The 9,309-nt window shown below is 34.7% G+C and overlaps 1 pseudogene; it reads right to left on the bottom strand.

The window, feature by feature from the left end:
* LOC136067171 (uncharacterized) lies at positions 1 to 8,525 on the bottom strand (annotated as a pseudogene).
* Between the last annotated feature and the right edge of the window lie 784 nt (positions 8,526 to 9,309).

The following is a 9,309-nucleotide window of genomic DNA, read 5'->3' as shown; positions in this document are numbered from 1 at the left end:
CTAACCAAACCCCAAACCCATATCCCCAGTAAAGCAAACCTTAGCCTTCAAACCCATAAATTTTCTTGGCAAACAAACACAAAAAAAACACCCACTCACTAGTGTGTTGTTGTTGGCTGTCGCCGCCACCATTGTCCGAACTATGACCACCTCTTCTTCCTTGTTATCTTCCTCGCACTCTTCGACCTCGTACTTCTTAGTATCTCTTTCTTCAACATCATCATCAGCTATCACAACAACTTTATCATCTTCCTCCTTGGAAAAATTGTTGGAGGAGGGTTTCTCTAGGGTTTTAGAAACATCATCATCGAAGGGTTTCTCTGTGACACGACGAGTGGGTTTGTCTCTACGCTTGCCTCCGCCGTTGACCTTCTTTAACTTCTTACCGTGAGCTAAGTGGTCCTTAAACGCTTCAATGGCTTGGTGGATGAGCTCACGGTTTGGCGAGGAGTCCCATTTAAACTAGTAGCTTGTGCAGCAGTCAAAACAGTCGCACTCAAACATAGGTGGCTTATGGGTATTGTTGGTGGTGTTGCTGTTGTTGTTGTTGTTACTGTTCTTGTTATGGCTATTTGGGGCTTTCTTTGGAGGTTTTCACTTGGAATTTTGGGTGATTGGAGATGGGGTTGGGGTTTTCATGGAGCGGGTAATCATGTAAGCAAGGACTTCACGGTCTTCAAGAGAAAGAACAGAAGCTAGAGCTAGAATCGCAGCTAGGAGGAGCTTCAACACAGAGAGAAAATCTCCATCGAAATGGCATGGAATTGCTGAAGAAGAAGATGAGGAAGAAGATAAGGATGAGGATGGAGATGGGTATACTTTACCTTTGTTCTTTTCTTCATTTTTCTTTGCTTTGCTTCATAAAAAAAGAAAAAGAAAAAATTGAATCTTTTTTTTTCTCTCTTTTCTTTTGGTTTTTCTCTCTTGTCTCCATCTCTCACTCACACTCACTCACAGAGTTTCTCAATCTCTCTCTCTCTCTCTCTCTCTCTCTCTCTGTGCGTTTGAGATATTTTTAAAAAATTTGAAATTTTCAGATTGATAAAAAAATATCTTGGATGGTGTAAAAATGTCGTCCACCAGACTTATTATTATTTTTTGCCATTTGGTTGCTGGGTTTCTATTCTTTTGCTTGGGTTTGATCTTCATGTTCTTTGATTTGGTGGTGGTAATTTTGGGTTTTTCTCCAGTGGATTTTTTGTGCGTTTGTTTGCCAAGAAAATTTATGGGTTTGAAGGCTAAGGTTTGCTTTACTGGGGATATGGGTTTGAGGTTTGGTTAGGATCTGGGTTTAGGGTTTGTTTTTTGCTGGAGATTGATTACAAGGAAGAACACGGGAAGAACACAAATAATGAAAAGAAAATTGAGTAATTAATTAATTATTTTTTTTAATTTTGGCATTTAAAAAATGCCAAATAATTTTTTTAATAATATTTTAATGCTCACGTCAGTCACGGCTAGTTTTTCTGTTAGTTTGGTGATGAAATAGTGCTTCAAGGACTTAAATGTCCCGTGTTAATTGGTTTAGGGACTAAAAGTGGTAAAAATAAAATGTAGGGACTAAAATAGAAAAAAGTCAAAATGTAGGGACTAAAAGTGCATTTATACCTAAATGCTATTACTTTGTGTTTAAGGGCCATTTTTTGGCATGTAGCCATGTGTATTCCACTAGAGGGGTAACCTTGCTAAACCCGGATTTGTGTAGAGAGTTGCGTCCAGAACTCGACATTGGGCCAAGTAGTCCAATGGCTTCCGGCGTATTTTTAGGCCTACAACATGGGTAAAGCCCAAAGTTGAAGAATCTAATATTATACATAATAGCAGAAGCTTTAAGGAGGTGCTGCCACGTTAGGAAAAAAGGCACCTTAAAATGCTGACACATATATAACTTTAAGTTAAAAGAGACGTACGGTGCATCGTTTGGAGAGTCTTTGTCTTTATAAAAACACAAACCCAAATGATGTATTCCCAATTAAAGGTCAAACTCCCTCTAACTTCAGTTTTTCCTCTTAGGAATACTCTTAACACCGACGCTTGCGATATAGAGATAGAGAAGGAGGAAAAAAAAAAAAAAAAAAAACTTGCAATACAGAGGAGACAGAGTTCGTACCTACCACTGTTTACTCTTAACACCGACGCTTGCGATATAGAGATAGAGAAGGAGAAAAAAAAAAAAAAAAAAAACCTTGCAATACAGAGGAGACAGAGTTCGTACCTACCACTGTCTGTTCCATTGCCAGAATTTTACCACTCGAACCGGCACCAGTAACCTAAAGGTGCACGTAGGAATTGAGATACGGACATAGAGAAAACTACCATCGGTAAGTTTTTCTTTTTCTCATTCTTTCTTAGATTTGGGTATGGGTATGAAATATGATTTCGGTTTTGAGATTTCTATTTCTTCTCTGTATATAATAATAAGTGAAACTGAGAGAAACTCAAATTAGAATTCCAAATTAGAGTTCCAATTTTGCACCATATGTCTTAAATTATTTATTCTTAAAGAGTTTTATTTCTTAATTTTAGAATCAAATGTGGGACCACATTATAAATATTCATCAAATTGAGTTATTAAGTACAAAAAGTAAAGAGTCTAGAATAAATGAATCGTTAAAAAAAAAGTACTTCACAATAATTAAAAAAAATAAAATGAAAATTTTACACTTTATACCTAATAATATCCTTACAAAATTTTTTAAAGAGTTAACAAAATATAAAAATGACTATCAATAGTATTTAAATTATATATATAGGAATTATATTATACATCTTATTGTATATTTTTAAATGTATTCATGCATATGCATGAGGTTACAAGCTAGTCATGATAATGATTGAATAAATAAATAATGTGTGTTTGATATAATAGCTTTGATTAATAGTTGTAGTAGTAGTTGAAATAAAGTAATATGTATTTAAAGGTGAAGTAATCATGTATTCAATAATATAGATTTAGAGATATGGAAACGTAGTAACTTATCTTTGTATGATTTGTAGCTTCAACTGCGTAGCGTCAATCAGTTGACAGTATTCTAGCAGAATGACTCCAGCAGTAGAGAGGCAATTTGCCATGATAATTTCAAGATTGAAGGGGAAAAATGAGTGCAACTGGAGGGAAAGAGAATATGTCTAACTGTGTGTGGAGGTTGGTTAAGTTTGTCCCCTTTATCATGCACTTAAATGAATTTCCCTTTGATAATGCTTTTTTAGTTATTGTGAAGCTATGAATTGTATTGCCTTCCATGGAAAGGGCTTTTGGAAAAAAGGTTTGTGTCTTCTAGGAGAAGAGTTTTAGTATTAGAAGTTTATGCCTTCCATGAGAAGGACTTTTAATATGAGTGTTTGATATCTCTTGAGAAGTATGGAGATGGTAAAAAATATAGATATTTTATGGAATGTAGTATTTGTAATTTGTAAGATACATGGAAGTATGAGATATATTGAGATTAAAGATAGTAAATATATGAGATTATAGCTGCTGGAGAAGTTATAGTGATGATTTGTGTTGCTTTCCAAGAAGAAAGATTTTGTAAGAGAATAAGTTTTGTAAGAGAAATGAAGAGGGAGAGGTGCTTAGAGGATATGGGTAGCAAGATAGATGTATTTTCTGAATAAGGAGAGTGAGAGAATGAGCATAAGAAGAGTAATGGCGTTGTAGCTTTTTTAGCAATGTTGCTGAGATTTTTTGCTAGAGGATGGATAAAGGCTTATAAGTAGTGATATGAGGAGCAGTTGTGAGCTAAGAGCTAAAGAGCTTAGTTTCTAATTTGGAAGCTAAGAACTCATAAGCTCAAAACCTCATTAAGAGCTTAAGAAGATAATTAGAGAGAGAGGGAAAATAGAGAAGTTTGTGAGAGAGTTGTTCTTCTCCATTGGTGTGCTTTGGTGTGTTGATGAGGGACTCTATTTATAGTTGAGTTTAAGGGAGTATTTAGCAAAGAATTTCAGCCAAAATCTATCACAATCAGCAATAAATTCTCAAAAAATCCATCCTAGGATTTGGCCAAAAATGGTATGTACAGCTTTAAGGGGTTTTTTCTGTTTTGGGTAATATCTAGAGGAAAGACCAGCAAAAAAGGAAAATATTTTAGCAAGAAAAATATATTTTCTTTGGCTACTTTTGGTTTTTTGCCAAATAAGGAAATTCTGTAATATTAAGGCTGTTTTGAAAAAGCTGTTACAGTTGTCATAAGACAACTGTTGCTTAGGGTTGAAGTAGATGAGATTAGCTGGAATGATGTCAGGCAGCTGGAGAGAATATTCAGCATTTATTTCATGGATTTGGTTGAAAATGATAAGATCTCTTCTAAGGGTATTTTGCTATTTTAGGCATAGCAGCTAGCTGCTGGAATTTGAGCATTAAATGATTGGGGATGTCGCTTTCAGCTAAGTGTCAAGTGCTGAACACACTGCTAGTGTTCTACTAGAAAGGTTTCCCTTTTTGGGCATTTATATTTTTAGTTCAAGATTCTATTACAATACATTTTAGTAAATAATAGAGTGATTTATTAATAAAACTTTAGAGATCTAGTCAATGTCTTATTGTGTTGTGACTTAATCTTGGTGAGCAAGAAGTGCATTGAATACTCTGCTCTGGTATGGGAATATTTGGTTTGATTATGGCAGATGGTAGCTAAGTATTAAAGATATCATGAATATTTTATATATTTGGAGATTAAAGATAGCCAATTAAATTTAGCCATGTGTTTAAGTTGGATTTTAGCTGAAAATAGTAATATAATTTATGTAGAATAATATAATTAGCTTTCTAAATTCGTATAGCAACGACTGGAGATTGAATAAATAATTATTTTGTCAGCATTTAGATGGTTGGAGATATTGAGTATTTGTTAGATGACGAGTATTAAGTTTTAGTCAAAGAGCAATGTGAAGTTTTATCATTTTAAGTGTTTATGTGATAAAAGTGGTTTACCATATGTTACCTGCTACACATAGACTCATCAGAGTTTAAGGAATTGGAGAAGACATACCAAGTAACATGTTTCTTTTATCAACTTTAAATCGCTAGAGCTTTACTGAGTATATCTCTTGGCTTTCCAAACCACAACTCCCAAATTTTCCCCAAAGAGACCCATGAGCTTGGATCATAAGCCGAATATGAGATGATATACCTTGGGTTTTGTTGTCATTTTGTGTAAATATTGGCTTTTGTTGGAGAAGCTGATTTCCATGAATATGAGAGAGGTAAAATGGGCTGTGAGCTTTGATTCATTGCTTGAGCCCAATCCATATGTTGATGTTGATGATGTCATGGGTATGATCCCAATTGATGAAGAGGAAATCTAGACCATGAATCTGCCTCTTGAAGTAAGGATATTGTTGGCAATGTGAGCCCAATTCATGTAGTTGGATAAGATATAAGCTTATTTTCAACTTTAAAGGAGATTTACCCAAAATTTAATAATATATTGATGTGGCGTGGGTTGCCAATGAAGTAATGCTATATGGGGCAAAAAAAGAGTCCTCAACACTTTGTAATCACTATTTTTTATTCCTTGAGTCCATAGTTTAATTTTTAAAATTATTTTTATATTCATGAAATCTAATTTCATTAAGTATAAACTTTGGTAACTCTTTTACTAAGTATTAACTCTTTCACTAAGTTTAATGAAATCTAATTTCATTAAGTATTATCTCTTTATAAACTTTAGTAACTTTAGTAAAAGAGTTACTAAAGTGGTTAGGCCAAACATTTTGAATAACCAATTCTCATTATACTTATCTCAAGTCGATGTTTCATGTATGTAGAAAGATAATATGAATTCCATATTGAGAATATATGTATGTTCCCACAACATTGCATGCGATTGCCTAACTTACTAAGGTTTTGACTATGTAAGATTATTTATGTTTAGGTTCACAAGCCTTTTAGGAATGAGAGTTTATGAATATAGAAGTCGAAAGATTTATTATTCCAGTGAAGTAGTTTTTTGAATAATAAATCATATAGCGGTCCAATTTAATGTATCTTACATACTTAAGACACCAACATGTCAATTAGAAATCTCAATTACCATGATTAAGACAAATCATCTTAATTAATACGTTATAGTCTTTACAAATGAAATGCTCAATTTTAGTACTGACTATGAACTAGGGTTTTAGAGTTTACAAAAAGCTTGTGATTTAGATCTTCATATTTAAATCTTATTCCTATACCTAAATCACATACAATGCATTTCATAGATTACAATATAATATCCAAATATTAGTGCTAAAGTAATCTTAAAAAAAAAAATTATTATCTAATTAATAGATAATATCGTACAATTGAATTTTAGGGCACTAGTCCTAACAAAACAGTGAAACCAAATATGAATATACCTATTGAGGAATAACTCAAGCTCTATGTTAGAAATACTAAATGAATGTATTGTATTTCTTAGAGAATAAAGTATACATGAGTGCCTTTATATATAAGAGGCAGAGTGTGTAGTACAAGTATGTGTACTATACAAGCAAACAAGGTGGACCTAAAGCCCACAGCCCTATTACACATTAACAGGCCCCCCTTTAAACTCAAGGTGGGTGTGAGACCAACTTGAGATTGTCAACCAAAGCACGAAGGCTGTTAAGACATATATGATTCACTTGTTAAGAACATATGTCAATATTTTATGTAGTTGGCTAATCTTTTGACAAAACACACTTTACTTGTAATTGGGTAGATCTAAGATGTGTTTTATACTTCAAAGAACATGTTGTTCAAGTCTAGTATTAAATCCATGAAGATTGGACCAAGAAACAAGTGAAGAAAAGGTGTTCATTAAAGCTGGACAGATAGCTCGACACCTGTGGACAAATAGCCCGACAACTTCTCGACACCTGCTCGACAGCTGGTGGATCGATCGAGAAATCTTTTGTCTTCTCGATAGCTCCTCGATAGCTTCTCGACAGATAGCTATCTATCGAGGTTTAAATCTCGATACCTCCTGATCGATCGAGGTTACGAGAAATCAGAATTTTTAGATCTGATTTTTGGGCCAGGCTTTTGTATTTGTGTAGGGTTTCTTTTCTCACAACCCTAAACCTATATAAGGCTTATTTTAGAGGCCGTCACATAAGAGAATACAATGAGAACATAAGCAAAAGATGACTGATACCTTATTCTCTCTGAAAGAAGCTACTGCATCTTTTGCGCCTTAGGGTTTTGTAACCAAGTGCTTCTTGATCTTCATTATTGATGAAGTGAAGAACTTTGCAGCCAACATTCTTCTTTAAGTTGGTAAGTGAGTCACGTATTGGGATTCGTGCAAAGGAGTTAGTCACGTACTGGAATCTGTGCAACACAAAAAGGGTGGCGTTCATATATTGAAGAGTTCAGAGATTCTGAAGCGGTAGAAGGTTTCTGCTGTGAGTTCATCTACGGGGATTGTAGAGTTTAGGGACAAAGGTTTTGTATTAGATCTGAAACTTCTCTTTACTATAATGAATTACTTTTCGGGAAGGTTTCCCTCTAAATTTTTTACTGTGAAACTGGTTGGTTTCATTAGTTTTCCTTGGTCATCATATCTTGTCTTATTTATTATTTTCGCTGCATGATTTTAACATGATATTGATGTTTGTTTGTTTTTAAAAAGTTTTATTCATAATAAATCTAATTAATAACTTGGGTTTAAAACTTGTTAATTCTATCAACTGGGGTCTAAATTTCCCAACAAGTGGTATCAGAGCGGGTTCGCTCTGATTGGATTAATTTCTTGAGTGTGATCCATTGACCCCTGTTGTCATGGTAGAGGACAATCTTTATTTATACCTCCTTTATTTGATGGAACTAATTATGCGTACTAGAAAGTTCGTATGAAAGTCTTTTTGTAGGCTTTAGGTGAACAGGTACGGCAAGCTGTTGAAGTTGGCTAGATTAAGCTAAAGGAAGCGCCGGTGGATTGAGATGATGCAACAATCATAGCGGCAAATTTCAACAGTAGGGCCTTGAATGCTTTGTTTTGTGGGGTGACCAATGAGGAATTCAAGAGAATATCATCCACGGAAGTTGCCAAGGAAGCTTGGACCATTTTAAGATCACCTATGAAGGTACCAAGACAGTAAAGACTGTGAAGTTTCAACAACTCACTAGTAGTTTTGAAGAAATAAGGATGGAGGAGGATGAGACCTTTGATGAGTTCTATGCCAAACTCAAGGATATTGTGAATTCTGCTTTCAACCTTGGAGAATTTATAGTAGAATCCAAAATTGTTAGGAAAATCCTTAGGTCTTTACCTGAAAGATTCCATACCAAGATTACTGTCATTGAAGAAGTAAAGAACATTGATTAAATTCCTTTGACTGAGCTTGTAGGAAACCTTCAAACCTATGAGATGGGATTAGGCTCAATGGGAAAAGGTGGAAAAAGTAAAAACTTGGCTCTTAAGGGTATAAAGGAAGAAATTGAGGACTCTGAAGATGAAGATGAAAGTGAAGATGAGGATGAGAATCTAACCTTCATAACTGATTAGATTATCAAGCTTCTCTAGTTTGGGAAAAAGGATAAGGGCAAACCTCATAGGAAACCTAAATCCTCAAGAAAGGGCAAGAATGAGAAACCCTTCATCCAATGCCATGAGTGCAAAGGTTTTGGTCATATAAGGATAGAGTGTTCAAACTACCTCATGAAGGAAAAGACCAAAAAGTCAGAAGATAAAGGGTTGGTTGCTACTTGGAGTGACAATGAGGATGACTTTTCTAATGAGTTTGGATGAATGTCGTCACGTTATGGCCTTTGCTGCCACAACCGATAAAGTGATTGTGAAGAGTGCTAGTGACAGTGAGGATTCTTCTGATGATGAAGTACCTAAGAAGATGACCCTTCAAGAAGCTTATGATAAGCTATGCACTGAATTCATAAAATCTGAAAAGACTTCTCATCTTTGTAAAAAAGAGCTGAATGAGGTAAAAAAAGAAAAAGCTGATCTATTAGTCAAACTGGATGAGACTACAAGGTAAGTTGAGACTCTTGTTGTGGAGAACGTCTCATTAGAAGAGAAGGTCAAGAATCTTGAGATTGAGCTTAGTCAAACTAGAACTCAAATAGAAAGGATGTCTAATACAAAGCTTGATGAGGTATTAAGTGCTCAAAAGTCTAGTTCTGATAAGACTGGCTTAGGATATGCTGTTTCCTCTAACCCCTCATCTTCCACAACTTCTAGATCAAGGACTGTCTTTGTGCCACAATCTAAGAAAGGTAATAAATGTATGAAATTCAAAACTGATTTGTCTAATTCTAAATCTTTTGTTAGACCTCATGTTTGTCACCATTGTGGTGTTTCTGGACACATTCGTCTTAATTGC

The sequence above is a fragment of the Quercus suber genome, unplaced genomic scaffold, assembly GCF_002906115.3.
Source record: "Quercus suber isolate HL8 unplaced genomic scaffold, Cork oak 2.0 scaffold_61, whole genome shotgun sequence".
Taxonomy (NCBI): Eukaryota; Viridiplantae; Streptophyta; class Magnoliopsida; order Fagales; family Fagaceae; genus Quercus; species Quercus suber.
This window is presented reverse-complemented; position numbering and strand designations above follow the sequence as displayed.